At 36.2% G+C, this 15023-nt stretch overlaps 5 non-coding genes across 5 annotated transcripts; all 5 read right to left on the bottom strand.

Moving 5' to 3' along the window:
* Positions 1-1377: 1377 nt before the first annotated feature.
* On the bottom strand, positions 1378-1450 carry Trnaf-gaa (transfer RNA phenylalanine (anticodon GAA)). Its single transcript has one exon. It is a non-coding gene; the product is annotated as a tRNA-Phe (tRNA).
* A 3345-nt stretch (positions 1451-4795) lies between these two features.
* Positions 4796-4868, bottom strand: Trnaf-gaa (transfer RNA phenylalanine (anticodon GAA)). The gene has a single exon. It is a non-coding gene; the product is annotated as a tRNA-Phe (tRNA).
* Positions 4869-9920: 5052 nt separating this feature from the next.
* Trnaf-gaa (transfer RNA phenylalanine (anticodon GAA)) lies at positions 9921-9993 on the bottom strand. The gene has a single exon. It is a non-coding gene; the product is annotated as a tRNA-Phe (tRNA).
* Positions 9994-10999: 1006 nt separating this feature from the next.
* Trnaf-gaa (transfer RNA phenylalanine (anticodon GAA)) lies at positions 11000-11072 on the bottom strand. The gene has a single exon. It is a non-coding gene; the product is annotated as a tRNA-Phe (tRNA).
* Positions 11073-14752: 3680 nt separating this feature from the next.
* Trnaf-gaa (transfer RNA phenylalanine (anticodon GAA)) lies at positions 14753-14825 on the bottom strand. The gene has a single exon. It is a non-coding gene; the product is annotated as a tRNA-Phe (tRNA).
* Between the last annotated feature and the right edge of the window lie 198 nt (positions 14826-15023).

Below are 15023 nucleotides of genomic sequence, written 5' to 3'. Positions count from 1 at the left end.
GCGGTCCTATGTTAAGGATGTTTTTCAGCCTGAAGAGATTCCCGGTTACAATAAAACCCAGCATTTGAGCGATTGTGAAGCGATTGCTTGTAACTCATCTTTAGGGTGGGGTACGATTATATATTTTTTTATTTGAGTAATGTCTAGAATTATCAGCCAAATATCCCTCAAATTGAATGATATGGTCTAAAAGAATTAGATAATACGCTACAACAGCATACAGATGTATGAGCAAGGGTCTGGGATTGAACATGGCTTGTTGGGGTAGCAACAGTGAAGTTGGGCAGTGCCGTTTCAATCGGGGAATGACAGTTGCTTTTTTTCTCAGCAGTAATCGTTAAAGGTATTTATTAGTGTGCACTCAGTAACTGTTAAAGGTATTTATTAGTGTGCACTATGTTTGTTGTGCACAATGTTTGGGGCTAAATGAGGCTATTAATGCTGCTTCTAATTCTGTGTATTTTTTAATTCTTGTTTTTTGTTGGTATTTCTTTCATTTTGCTTTTGTTTTTTTCTGGACGATGAATTGGCGAAACTGTTAGAGTGTCGTCTGTATGCTTTGCTTTGTGGTATCAGTTCCGAATCTTTTCGTTCTGATGGCAACACCTGCATCGACGCTGGTGCCAAATTATATCGGCCCAAAGCGGCAGCCTTCCGCTTAGACATATCGATACTAGTCAGTCTTCTACAAAAATAAAATTCCCTTGCCCATGCCTGCACAAACAAACGCAAATACATGGTCAGCCCTCACGGCCAGAGGTCTCCAGATAGGGCTTATTCACTGCGTATAAGGCTGTCAGTATGTTTTATGAAGGTGTGGGTAAATCGTGTAGGTATAGGCTGAAAGTGAAAGTGAAAGGAAAATTAAGTATTCTGGGAATGCTTTGCCAACATTTTGTAGTTGCTTGGGGAAACATTGAGTATTTTTTGAATGAATGGAAAGCAGGTATGGAGTCAAAAGCTTTGACATCGATTTGTAATTAGGATAGGAAATGTGAAAGCTACTTTGTTGTTGAAGATATCATGCCTTTTCTGTGTAGATTTGTAAGTTTTATGATGGCTCCATGAAGAGTTTGTAGGGGTTATCGTAGCGAAGTGAAAGCAAAAGTGATATGGAATTCTACCAAATTGACATAAAAGTGTGAAAAAGCGGATTAAGTTGCAGTGAAAAACGAAACATTCTAAATGCGAAACTTGACTAACAATCTTATCCATCGATCGAACAAGGAATATATATTCTAATGCAAAAGTAAAATTTGTGGCGTGTTATTATGATGTACAAAACAGAGGGGCAGTAACGCCAATACATTCAAATAAAAACTACTGAAAAAAAGAAAATATATGTATCTAAAAAGAAAATTATTATCAGCCGCCGGATGCCGAAACCCGGGATTGAACCGGGGACCTTTAGATCTTCAGTCTAACGCTCTCCCAACTGAGCTATTTCGGCTGATAAAAATAGATCACAAACCGATAGTATTTATTTAATAATAAGGTATGTGTCTGAATTCCTATTTTTTATTTTTGGCTGTAAAGTTGATGTTGGTCAACGATGGATTTTATCATACTTAAATTACATTCATAATGAATTAGTGATGCAAGTCTTTAGTAAGAGACCAAAACGAAGTAAGAATATAAACAACAGATTTCCAAGCCTCGTTAGTTTTGACGTGATGATTATTGGCACTATCATGCTATTAGCTGTCAGAAGTGAAAGTGCTCACTGCCTGCTAGTGAAGTATCTGTCTGTCTGCCTGTCTGCCTGCATGCCTGTTGCTGGCCTGTCGATTCTTTGGCTACTGACAGCTAATACCATGACTGGCCGGAGCGAGCTATATGTCTGTCTGTCTCTCTCTCTCTCTCTCTCTCTCTCTCTCTATCTATCTATCTATCTATTACTCGAAAGTTCGCGCGTCCGCGCTAGCTAGTCGTGAGTAGAAAACACAAATTTAATATAAAAACATATTTCCTGAAATTGCAAATTATTTAAAATATAAAAATATAATTTTCAACAGAGAGAATTTATCAAAATAGAAAACAAATGAAGTTTGAAGTTTAAAAATAATAGGATCGACCACTCACGACTAGCTAGCGCGGACGCGCGAACTTTCGAGTAATAGATAGATAGAGAAACAGACAGACAGACAGACATATAGCTCGCTCCGGCCACAGGCATGCAGGCAGACAGACAGATACTTCACTAGCAGTGAGCACTTTCACTTCTGACAGCTAATAGCATGATAGTGTCTGATTATTTCATCATGCTTCTATTTGAAGTTTCTTCCTTCAGTCGTTCTTCAAGTATAAAATTCATTAAACATCTCATACACGCTATTTGTTTTAAGTTCGTCTCTAAATATAAAATAAATCATTTAAAAATGTATTATCAAAATTTTTCAAAATTATCAGTACATGAAATTATTATTGGCATTTTTTTTTTCGGTACTATTCAAGAAGAGTGGTCGCGGTGCGCGCACTCGCACACTCACGCATCCGCGCTAGCGAGTCGTGACTAGTCGATCCTACGACTACCTAGCGCGAGTGCGCGTCATGCGCAAAACATGTATGAGGATTTTTTTGTAAACAATGTAAATAATTTTTTTACACAAAGTAAATAATTTTTTTAAACAAAGTAAATAAATTATACACTACCTGTTTTTGGTAAAGGGACCACTCTTCTTGAATAGTACCTTTTTTTTTCCATTATTTTATAAAAAAAAATCAAGATAACATCAAGAAATATACAAACGTAATAATCTGTATTGTAATTAAATTGTTGGTGAAGAGATTAATATGTTTATATAAAGCAAAACATTAATTCGAAGACTATTTAAAACAGTGTAAATAAAAAATGAGAAGAACCTCATCTGTATTATATAATAATATAATTAAAATTAAAAGATAATGAATACCTATTGTACATATAAATAGAATATAAATTCAATTTGATATCTATGCGTTTTTTTAATAGTAACTCCGATACTTCCCGTTCAATGCTCGATCTTGAAGGTATTCCAGCTCGATCGACCCCGTCACTTTTATTTACTTCTACCAATATGGGTACGTCTAGGACTACTACATCTAATGGGTGTTTCTTAATTTTCAAGATGGAAGGATATGATTTGAGTAAGATTTGGCTGCTGTTTCTAACTGGTCAGGCTGCCACATGCTCTGTTCGTTACTTTCGCAGCGTAGCTGTTGTTGTTTAACCCGATGTTAGCCGTCTTCGAACAGAGATACGATAAAACATGTCTTTTTGTATATCGAAGAGTGTATAACCCATGTATCCAAACCCTTTTAAATTGGAATTGTGTAATTTATGGGTTACTCTTTTTAGTAGTTCAGGGGACTTGGATCAGGCTACGTCGTTGACTATTAAGTCTCACAGTCTCTACTAACTTGTGACCAATGGATGTCTTTCTTCTTTTACAATTTCTTTGTTTGTCCTTCTTTGTCTCCTCTATGATTAGCCCCCTGTGGACAATAGAGAAATAAATTTCTTATGGAAGAATTGGGAGAATTTACAGACGTTATTTCTATAGCTGCTACAGATATAACAAAAGATATCCGAAATAAACAAGTACTCACAATTAAATGCGCGCTAGCAGATAACAATAAAAATAGCCATACAAACTCTCATATATTCTGCTAACAACTAAAATATACTGTTATATAGAACATTTCTTAATTCAACGCGCACACACACACACACACACACACACACACACACACACACACACACACACATATACAAAGAGAAAAGGAGAGAGGTGTGAAAGAGAGAGAGAGAAAGAGAAAGACACACACTCTATCTGCAGTTATGTTGCTCATTTTATTTTGTGTGAGTGAAAACAAAGAGTAAAGAGTACTCTGTACATTTTACTATCAAAAACCAAATACTTCGGAAATTGTTACTCCGAGTTTTCCGTTCGTAATCTTCGGTCAACACTATATGTTTGTATGGTTATCTGGATTATTTTTCAAATTACTCACCAATGGAGAACGAACTACTTTACAGCGTCAACTGGAGTGTCTTGTGTTCGTGTGCGTGTATTTACGAATGTATGTTTATATGTATGCATATACACAAATGTGCTTGTACGCGTATAAATATACATGTTTAGGTACACGAACACTTGAGTGCGTATGTTGATCATATTACATACTAAACATTTTCCATGTTTTACATATTTTCACAGTGTCTTTAATGGCTTGTAGCTGTAATCTCTTAATTGAGTTCTTTTGGGTTTTGTGAAACCCAGATTCTTGAAATTGGTACCGAGGCAGTTCGTCACATTACCAAGTTCTCCAAGGAGGAGTTCGGATTTCTCATGAGTTCGGTACAGATGTTTTCTTTGTTACCAATCTTTAACAGTATGTTGATATTTATGGGGCATCTGATTTCAACTAATCCGCAAAGTTTTCTCATCAAAATTTCAATAAATTGCGAAGATAGTAGGATAAGCATAATAATCCGTCCCTGATCATTATGTCTGGCGTGTTATTCTTGCATTTTATTGACGTCTTGACAGGAACATTTCACTAGCATTCTCACATACTATGTGTGAGAAAATGAGGTTCGGCATAAAATGGTAGAAAGTCGCTGTAAATTGATATAACATTATAAATCCAGTGTTAGAAAGGAAAGCTAGGTGGTATAGATGGGACATGGAATGAATTCGAGATGAAATGAACGAAGATAAACTAATGAAAGGAATAGTTCTTCGGGGGTAAAGCAAAATTCCAAGGGAAAAAAAAGACAACGAAAAAGAAAACTAGCAGACCAGCCACCGGATGCCGAAACCCGGGATTGAACCAGGGACCTTTAGATCTTCAGTCTAACGCTCTCCCAACTGAGCTATTTCGGCTGGTGATATTTTATATCTAAACTATTAATGTCACTTGTATTATCTCTCAAATAGATTATTTACTTTCTTGCCAAAGACATTCTAATACAGATACTGGATTTTTAATACAAAGCGATAAATTTAAGGTCACTTTAATCAATTATAACAAGCTTAGTACTTTACTATGACATATTTCTTTAATTCTGCCATCGTCACTAGTCAGAGCTGCAGCTAAAATCAGCTGGCTGGTTTGAAAGTAAAACAAGTAGAATAAAGACATATTTTGGCTAGATATAGCTGGTTTAGATGTTAAAGAATGAAAAAAAACTGCAAATGGGCAGGAAGTAAACAGTCAAATATTTTCTCGGGCAAAAATGAAAGGAGTCATAAATTTTTTGAGGCTGTAAAGCAGGTCGTGAAGAAAGAGCATGACGTTAGGTATCAAATGGCAGAAGTTCGCAGAAAATTGATGCAATATGATACTATATATATATAGCTTATATGTGAGGAGCTGGATAGAAAAGCTGGGACATGGATTGTAAGTCGGGTTGAATTCGATGTGAAATGAACGGGCAAAAAATATTGAAATGAATAGTTCTTAAGGGCTAACATATGATTTTAACGTAGAGAGAATTAAGTACGAAAGGGAAGCAAACCGACTACCAGCTGTCAAAACTCGGGATTGAATCAAAGACCTTTAGTCTAACGCTCTCCCGACTGAACAATTTCGGTTGGCGACAATGTTTCACAAAATTATCGATGTCACTCGTATATCGATCAAATTATTTATATTTCTGTCAAAGACTTTTTATTGTAGATTTTGGAATTAACAGAAACTGAGGGAATTTTAATCAATTATATCCAACTCAGTATTTTACCATAACTGATTTTATTGACCACCCACTATCAGCGCCCAGTATTACAGCTGAAATCAGAACATAATTAAATACTGCAAAGTATTAAAACTAGCTATCTAGCGGATACACTAATTTGGTGTGGAACAGAGAAACATAGGTAAGAAAAAAGGGAAAGAGAGAAAGAAAGACGACTCAGTGATGCTTGATAAATTTTATTAGAGACCGAAAACCTCTGAAATTATTGTTCCAAGCTCTTCGGTCGAAAATATGTGAATTGCGTGTTTACCTGGTTTTGCTTTCCGAATTATTCACCACTGGAGAAATACCCTTTTCTTAGCCTAGAAACAAAGTTCTTTATTGGATTTTACACTGCATCTACAACATAGTCTTATATATATGTACTTTATATGTGTATATGTATGTCCATACGTACGCGTGTTTGTATATACGTATACATGCACGCATGAATGTGTGTACATGTGTGAATATACATATTTGTGCATACGCAGAGAAGGTGTGGATGTTATTCCATATGGAGATCATTATAAATGCTAAACTCATTCAGTTTTTTTACATATTTTCACAGTGTCTTTAAGCTATGATCTCTTGATCAAGCGTGTTCTTTCTGGTTTTGTGAAATCCAGTCTCACAAAACTGGTATCAAGACTGTTCGTAACGTTACCGAGTGCCCCTGTAATTATGAGTAGAAATCTAAAGCTATAGTCCAGATTTCTCACCAGATTTCTTTGCCACCGTTTTTTAACATTAACTATTAACTATTGGACATCTAATTTCATCTAATCTGCATAGTTTTCCTCTCAGGGCCTCAATAAATTGCAAGCATAGTAGGATGAGCATAATAATCAGTCGCAGATCATTGTGACTGGCGCGTTATTCTTAGATTTTATAGAACTCTTGACAGAAATATTTCACTTGCATTCTCATTTCATTTCTTTATTGCCCACAAGGGGCTAAACATAGAGGGAACAAACAAGGACAGACGAACGGATTGAGTCGATCACATCGACCTCAGTGCGTAACTGGTACTTAATTTATCGACCCCGAAAGGATGAAAGGCAAAGTCGACCTCGGCGGAATTTGAACTCAGAACGTAACGGCAGACGAAATACCGCTAAGCATCTCGCCTGGCGTTCTAACGTTTCTGCCAGCTCGCCGCCTTGCATTCACTTGCATTCTCTCGTATTATGTATGATTTATACCCTTCATATCACTATAGTTTATTATAGTTGTATTTTCAGGATTATCCTTTGTATGGATTTCGTTCTAGCTATGATCTTATCTCATAGATAAGTAATACCGTGGAGACATTTTCGGACGGCTACTCCAGGTGTCAAGATTAGAAGAATGAAACGGAAAGAAATGTCGTTAAAACGATTAGAAATGTCATGCAATATCTTAAGGAAAAAACAATGCAAATATTAAATAAAAACTGAGTAAATTCAAGAATTTCCTCAGAAAATGCAAGGCTCATGATGCAAACTGGGCGAAAGGTGTAGTCAGAAATTGTTTGAGACTAAAATGCAAGGGAACATGAGGTTTATACAAAAAATAGAAAATCGTAGAAAATTTATCTAATATAATTCTATAAATCTGGTGTTTTGACAAAGAAGATTGACTGGAACCTAGGATCGAAATCGCAGAATATTGATGTAATATTACAAATCAAGTGTTTTGATAGACAAGCTAGATGAAATAACCGGAACCTGGAATAGAAGATGGACTGAATCTCATATGAAATGAATGAAAGAAAAAGATCAAGTAAAGGAAAAATTCTTCATGGCTAAAACAAAATTTGAACGAAAGCACAATACAAAGCACGAAAGAAAAAGAATGTAGACCAGCCGGCAGATGCCGAAGCAGGGGACTGAATTAGGGACCTTTAAATCTTCAGTCTAACGATCTCCCAACTGAGCTATTTCAACTAGTAACACTAATAGATAAAATTATTCCTCTCATGCGTATTGTATATCAATCAAATTATTTGTATTCTTGCCAAAAACATTTTATTGTAGATATTGGAGTCTTAACATAAAACGGTGGATTGGGGTAGATTTTAATGAGTTATATTCAACTCAGAATTTCACCTCTGCTTTCAGTAGAAAGCAGAACGTAAATAAAATTCGCAAAATATTTAATGTCTCTCTAGTAATTCTTGTGTGTGTGTGTGTGTGTGTGTGTGTGTGTGTGTGTGTGTGTGTGTGTGTGTGTGTTATTTCTTTACTACCCACAAGGGGCAACACACAGAGGGGACAAACAAGGACAGACAAACGGATTAAGTCGATTATACCGACCCCAGTGCGTAACTGGTACTTAATTTATCGACCCCGAAAGGATGAAAGGCAAAGTCGACCTCGGCGGAATTTGAACTCAGAACGCAGTGGCAGACGAAATACCTATTTCGTTATTGCCCACAAGGGGCTAAACATAGAGGGAACAAACAAGAACAGACGAACGGATTAAGTCGATTACATCGACCCCAGTGCGTAACTGGTACTTAATTTATCGACCCCGAAAGGATGAAAGGCAAAGTCGACCTCGGCGGAATTTGAACTCAGAACGTAACGGCAGACGAAATACCGCTAAGCATTTCGCCCGGCGTGCTAACGATTCTGCCAGCTCGCCGCCTTAATTCTTGTGTGCGTGTGTGTGTGTGTGTGTGTGTGTGTGCGTGCATGCATGCGTGCGTGCGTGCGTGCGTGTGTGTGTGTGTGTGTGTGTGTGTGTGTGTGTGTGTGTGTGTGTATCTGTGTGTCTGTGTGTCTGTGTTCACTTGAGAGAGAACAAGGCTAAAAGAGTACTTAGTAATGATTAGTTATATTATACTTATATTATACTAGAAACCAAGACTTCTTCAGAAATTGTTACTCCGAATTTTCCATCTTCATATCAGAAGGCTGCGTGTTCGAATCACGTCCGGGTCACCATTTTAGATGTATGTATGTATGTATGTATGTATGATTAACTGGTTTTATTTTTCGAATTATCACCAATGGGGAAATTATATTTTTCTATCTTCGAAACTAATCTTTCATAGGAATCTACACAGCTGCAATAAAATAGTCTTATACATATGCATCTTATACGTATGTATATCCGTATCCATGCATTTAAGAATGTACATATGTATGCATGCACACTCAAATATATGCATGTACACGTATGAATATACGTATGTTTGAGCACATACAAAGTTCGGTACTGATACAGATGTTATTCCATTTGTAGATCATATATAATGCTAAACTTTCTCAGTATTTTACATATTTTCACAGTGCTTTCAATAGCTTGTAGCTGTAATCTCTTGATCTAGCGAGTTTTTCTGGTTTTGTGAGACCCAGCTGCTCAAAATTGGTACTGAGACAGTTCGTCGCGTTACCAAGTGCTCCAATAATTATGAGAAAAAATCTAAGGCTATTGTCCTGATTTCTCATCATTTCGGCGCAGACGTTTTCTTTTTCACTAATCTTTGACATTAAGTTCACAAATTCTGAATATCTGATTATAACTAATTGCATAATTTTCTCATCCAGTTTTGCGAGGCAGACAAAATAATCTGACTCAGATCATTACATTTGGCCTGTTGTTTTTGGATTTCATTGCACTGGAATGTTTTCACTTGTATTCTTTCAATTTATGAGTGATTTATGCCCTCTATATCACTGTAGCACATTACATCGCTATACTCGGGATTGTTTTGTGTTCCATTTGATTCAAGCCACAACATCATGTCTCATAGGTAGATATCGCTGAGATGACAATTTCGGGGATTAACTTATGTCAAGATAACAAGAAAAGAGAAGAAATGACATTTTAAACAGTTATGTAGAAGAAATGACAGTAAAATGAAATGATGTGTTCTCTTTAATAAAACTGCAGATAGTGGACAGTAAACGGAGTCAAATGTTTCCTCGGAACAAGGTGAAAGCTGGAGTTAGAAATTGTTTGAGGTTGTAATGCAATTCGTGAAGAGAATGATGTTAGACATAAAATGGTGGAAAGTCGCAGTAAATTGATGAATATTATAAATTTCATGTTAAAGAGAGAAGATAGATAGAATAGCTGAATCTGGAATAGAAGATGGGTCGAATTCGGGATGATACAAACAGGAAAAAAAATCATTGAAAGGATCTAAAACAAAATTCCAAAGTAAACAAAATACGAAGAGCGCCAAAGATTTCACAGACCAGCCACCGGATGCCGAAATCCGGGATTGAACCAGAGACCTTTAGATCTTCAGTCTAACGCTCTCCCAACTGAGCTATTTCGGCAGGTAATAACGTTACTCTAAACTGTCGATGTTACTTGTAATATATATCGGATATAAGGTGGCGAGCTGGCAGAATCGTTAGCACGCTGGGTGAAATGCTTAGCAGTGGTTTGTCTTCCGTTACGTCCTGGGTGCAAATTCTGCCGAAGTCGACTTTGCCTTTCATCCTTTCGGGGTCGATGTAATCGACTAGTCCCCTCCCGTCAAAATTTCAGGCTTTCTGCCTATTGTAGAAATAATTATAGATCAGATAGATTATATACTTTTTGCTTAAGACTTTTTATTATAGATTCTGGATTTTGAACATAAAGCGACATGTTTAAGGACACTTTTATCTTTTATCTTTTACTTTTTTCGGTTATTAGACTGTGGCCATGCTGGGGCATCACCTCCAAGATGAAAATTTCGGACAGCGATATATGTCAAGATAACAAAATAGAGAAGAAATGACGTAATCCCTTTGACCCTTTAGCATTCAGATTATTCAGTCTAATGTAATGCTTATTTATTCATATTGTCTTAAATTAATCATGCAATATCTTGTAGCTTCGAGACTTCGATGATATCGTTTATATTTCTAAAACGACATTGTAGGGAGTGGGAAGAGGCCATACCTAGCCAGATTGAATATAACGCGGGTAGAATATTTTGGCTAGATATAGCTGGTTTAAATGCTAAAGAGTGAATATAAACTGCAAATGGTAGATAGAAAGTAAATAGTCAATTGTTTTCTTGGAGAAGATGAAAGGTGGAGTCATGACTATTTTGAGGCTGTAATGCAAGTCATGAAGAAGGAGCGTGATGTTAGGTATCATGAAAGTTCGCAGAAAATTGATGCAACATTAGACTATGAAAATAGCTTTTGAGAGAATAACTAGCACATGGACCAGATTTTGGGTCAAATCTGGTGTGAAATGAACGGGAAAAAATATCATTAAAAGGAATAGTTCTTTGGGGGTTAACATAAAATTTAAAAGAAAGAAAAAAACGGTACACCAGCCAGCAGATGCCGAAACCCGGGATCGAACCAGGGACCTTTAGATCTTCAGTCTAACGCTCTCCCAACTGAGCTATTTCGGCCGGTGTTTAACTGTGTCTAAACTATCTATATCTTGCGTATTGTATATCAATTCATTCGTGTTGCTATCAATACATTGTATTGCAGACACTGGAATCTTAACAGAAAGTGCCAAACTGAGGAAACTTTAATCAATTATATACAACTCTATATTTCACTATCACAGACTTCAATGACTACCTACTACCACCATCCAGAGTTATAGTTGAAATCAAAACACAATTGAATACCGCAAGCTATTTAAACTAACTCTCGTATTGCACCATTGTTGTGTGTGAGAGTGAAACAGAGGGACAAAGACAGAAAATAAGAGACAAGAGTATTCAGTAATAACTGTTGTATGTAGTATACCAGAAACCAAAATTCAGATATTATTGCAACAAGTTTTCTTCTCCTGACCTCGAAAGTATGTCTGTGTATGTATGATTACCTGTTTTATTTTTCGAATTACCAGTGGAGAAATACCCTTTCTCCAGCCTAGAGACTACACAGGAATTTATATACAGACTTATATGTATGTACTTTATATGTGTGTATGTATATTCATACGTACGCATGTATATTTGTATGTTTGTATGTATGTATAGATGTGCACATATACATGCCTGAATAAACATATATTTGCGCATATGCACAGAAGGGAGAGGTATGGATGTCATCACATACGTAGATTATATGCTAAGCTTTTTTCCATATCTACATATTTTGACGATGTCTTTAATAGCTTGTAGCTGTACTCACATGGTTCAACGTATTCTTTCTGGTTTGGGGAAACCCAGTTTCTCACATTTGGAACAAGACAGTCCGTCACATTACCAAGTGCTCCAATAACTATAAGTAGAAATCTAAAACTAAAATTCTCCGCGCATTTCACATCAGCTCGACGCATGTTTTCTTTGTCACCAATTTTTAACATTATGTTGATAGCTGTGAGGCATCTGATTTCGACTTATAAGCAAGGTTTTCCCGTCGAGACTTCAATGAAATGCAAGTATAGTTGGAGGAGCACAATTCGTCCCAGATTATTATGTCTGGCGTGTTATTCTTGCATTTTATTGATGTCTTGAAAGGAACGTTTCACTAGCATTCCCTCATGCTATGTTGTCATTCATATTGTGATTTACGTCACTGTCATTTACTATATTTGTATCCTCGGGATTTTCCTTTGTATGAATTTAGTTATAGCCACGACATCATGTCTAATAGGTAAAACCGTAATGACATTCTCGGACGGCTGCTTATGATGTCAAGATTAGAAAAATGAAATGAAAAGAAATATCGTTAAGACGGTAAAATAAAATCAGTCAGAGTTTTAAGATAACATCAGCTTAACCAATCACGTTATTTTAAGAAAAATCAAGTAATATTTTAAGGAGTAAAAACAGGAAAATATTGGATGAGAAGTGAAAAATTTTCAGAACTTCCTCTGACGACGCAAGGCATTTGGTGCAAACTGGGCGAAAGGTGTAGTCAGAAATCGTTTGAGATTGTAATGCAAGTCGTGAATTGGGAACATGAGGTTTATACATAAAATGGGAGGAAGTCGCAGGGGTTTGATGGAGAAGCTAGATGAAATAGCAGGAACCTGCAATCGAAGATGGGTCGAATCCGATACGAAATGAATGAAGAAATAAGATCATTGAAAGGAATAGTTCCTCAGCGGTAAAATACAATTTGAACGAAAGTAAAATGAAGCAGACCAGCCACCGATACTAAGGATTGAACCAGGTACCTTTAGATTTTTAGTCTAACGCTCTCCCAAGTGAGCTATTACGGTTGGCAAAATCGAATCTCAGAACCATCCATGTCACTCGTATTATAAATCAAATTATTCATATTCCTACCAAATTATAATCAATCAAATTATCTGTATTCCTACACTTATTCAATGTTTTACATATTTTCACTGCATCTGTAACAGCATCTAACTCCAATCCCTTCGGAGATTTCAGGAAAAGAAAATTTGAAAATAGTGGATGAAAAATGAACAAGTTTGAGGATTTCCACTGAAGATGCAAGGAATATGGCACAAAGTGAACGAAATGTAATATTTGAGAGACAAGCTAAGTGAAATGGTTGTAACCTGGAAACAAAGATGAATCGAATCCGATATGAAATGAAAGACGAAAAAGATAATTGAAAAGAACAGTTCCTCGTGCCTAAAACATAATATGAATGAAGACAGAATAAACAAAAAAATGAGAGAGAGAGTTGACAAACCACCGGATGCTGAAACCCAGAATTGAACCAGTGTCCCTTTAAATCTTCAGTCTAACGCTCTCCCGACTGAGCTATTTTGGCTACTAGAGACGTTGGCCAACACTATCCATATTATATATCAATCAAATTTTTTGTATTCCTGCCAAAGACTTTTTATTGTAGATATTGGATTCTTAACATAAAACTGTAAATTGGAGGAGAAAAAGTTTCAGCAGAAAGCAGAGCGTAATAAACTTCAGCAAAATACTTAATGTCTTTCAAGCAATTCGTGTGACTGTATGTGAAAGCGCAAGTGAAATATAAAGACACAGAGAGAGAGACAAGCAGAGAAAGACAGAGACAGAGAGAGCTATGTAAGCATTTGAGAGAGAACAAGTAGAAAAGAGTTCTCAATAATGGCTTATGTTATACTAGAAAACAAAACTTCAGAAATCGTTACTCCGAGTTTCCCATCCATGACTTTCGATCAACAATATTTATGATTGATTGGTTTTATTTTTCGAATTACCCACTAATGGAGAAAGAATCATTTTCATGCCGAGAGACAAAGCTCTTTCATTGGAATTTATACTCGTCAACAAGATAGTTTAACGTGTATCTATCATATGTATATGTATCTACGTAGACATGTATTTAAGAATGTACATGTGTATGCATGCATACACACATGAATGTCATTCCATATGTTGATCATAATATATGCTACACTTATTCAATATTTTACATATTTTCACGGTGTCTGTAATGACTTCTTGCTCTAACCTCTTCGGAGATTTCAGAAAAAAATTTTTAAATAATGGATGAAAAGTGAACAAGTTCAAGGATTTCCTGTGAAGACGCATGGCTTCTGGCGAAAAGTGGAAGGAAGGTGGAGTTTGAAATCGTTTGAGATTGCAATACAAGTCGTGACGAACATAAGGTTTATCCATAAAATGGAAGAAACACGTAAAAATTTATGTAACATAATTCTAAAAACCTGGACTTTGACAGACAAGCTAGGTGAAATAGTTGTAACCTGCAATCGAAGACGGATGGAATGTAATATGAGGTGAAAGAAGAAAGAGATAATAACTGAAAAGAACAGTTACTCATGCCTAAAATAAAATATAAACTAAAAGAGAAATTAGTTGACCAGTGGAAAAATTCAAGGATTTCCGCTGAAGATGCAAGGAATATGGTGCAAAACTGGGCGAAAGAATGAGTCAAAAATCGTTTTTGAGACTGTAATACACGTCTACACGTGCATGAGGTCTACATAAAATGGATGAATGTTGCTGAAAATGTATGCAATATAAATTCAGTGCACGATAGAGAAGTTTGGAGAAGTGACTGGAATTTGGAATCGAAGATGCGTCGAATCTGTTTTAAAATAGAGGAGAAAAGATCATTGAAAGGAATAGTTCTTCATGCATAAAATGAAATTTGAATGAAAGAAAAATAAATGATTAGGTCTGCCAACATATGCCGAAACCCGGGATTGAACCAGGGACCTTTAGATCTTCAGTCTAACGCTCTCCCAACTGAGCTATTTCGGCTGGTGAAATCGAACGCATAAAACTATACATACCATGTGTATTGTATATCAATCAAATTATTTCTGTTCCTACCAACGACTTTTTTTATAGCAGATGTTGGACTCTTGACATGAAACGATAAGTTGGGGGAGACTTTAATGAGTTATATTCAACTCAGGACTTAACCTTGGCGTATCTTATTGATCCCAGCAACCAGAG

The sequence above is a fragment of the Octopus bimaculoides genome, chromosome 6, assembly GCF_046866305.1.
Source record: "Octopus bimaculoides isolate indiv1 chromosome 6, ASM4686630v1, whole genome shotgun sequence".
Lineage (NCBI taxonomy): Eukaryota > Metazoa > Mollusca > Cephalopoda > Octopoda > Octopodidae > Octopus > Octopus bimaculoides.
This window is presented reverse-complemented; position numbering and strand designations above follow the sequence as displayed.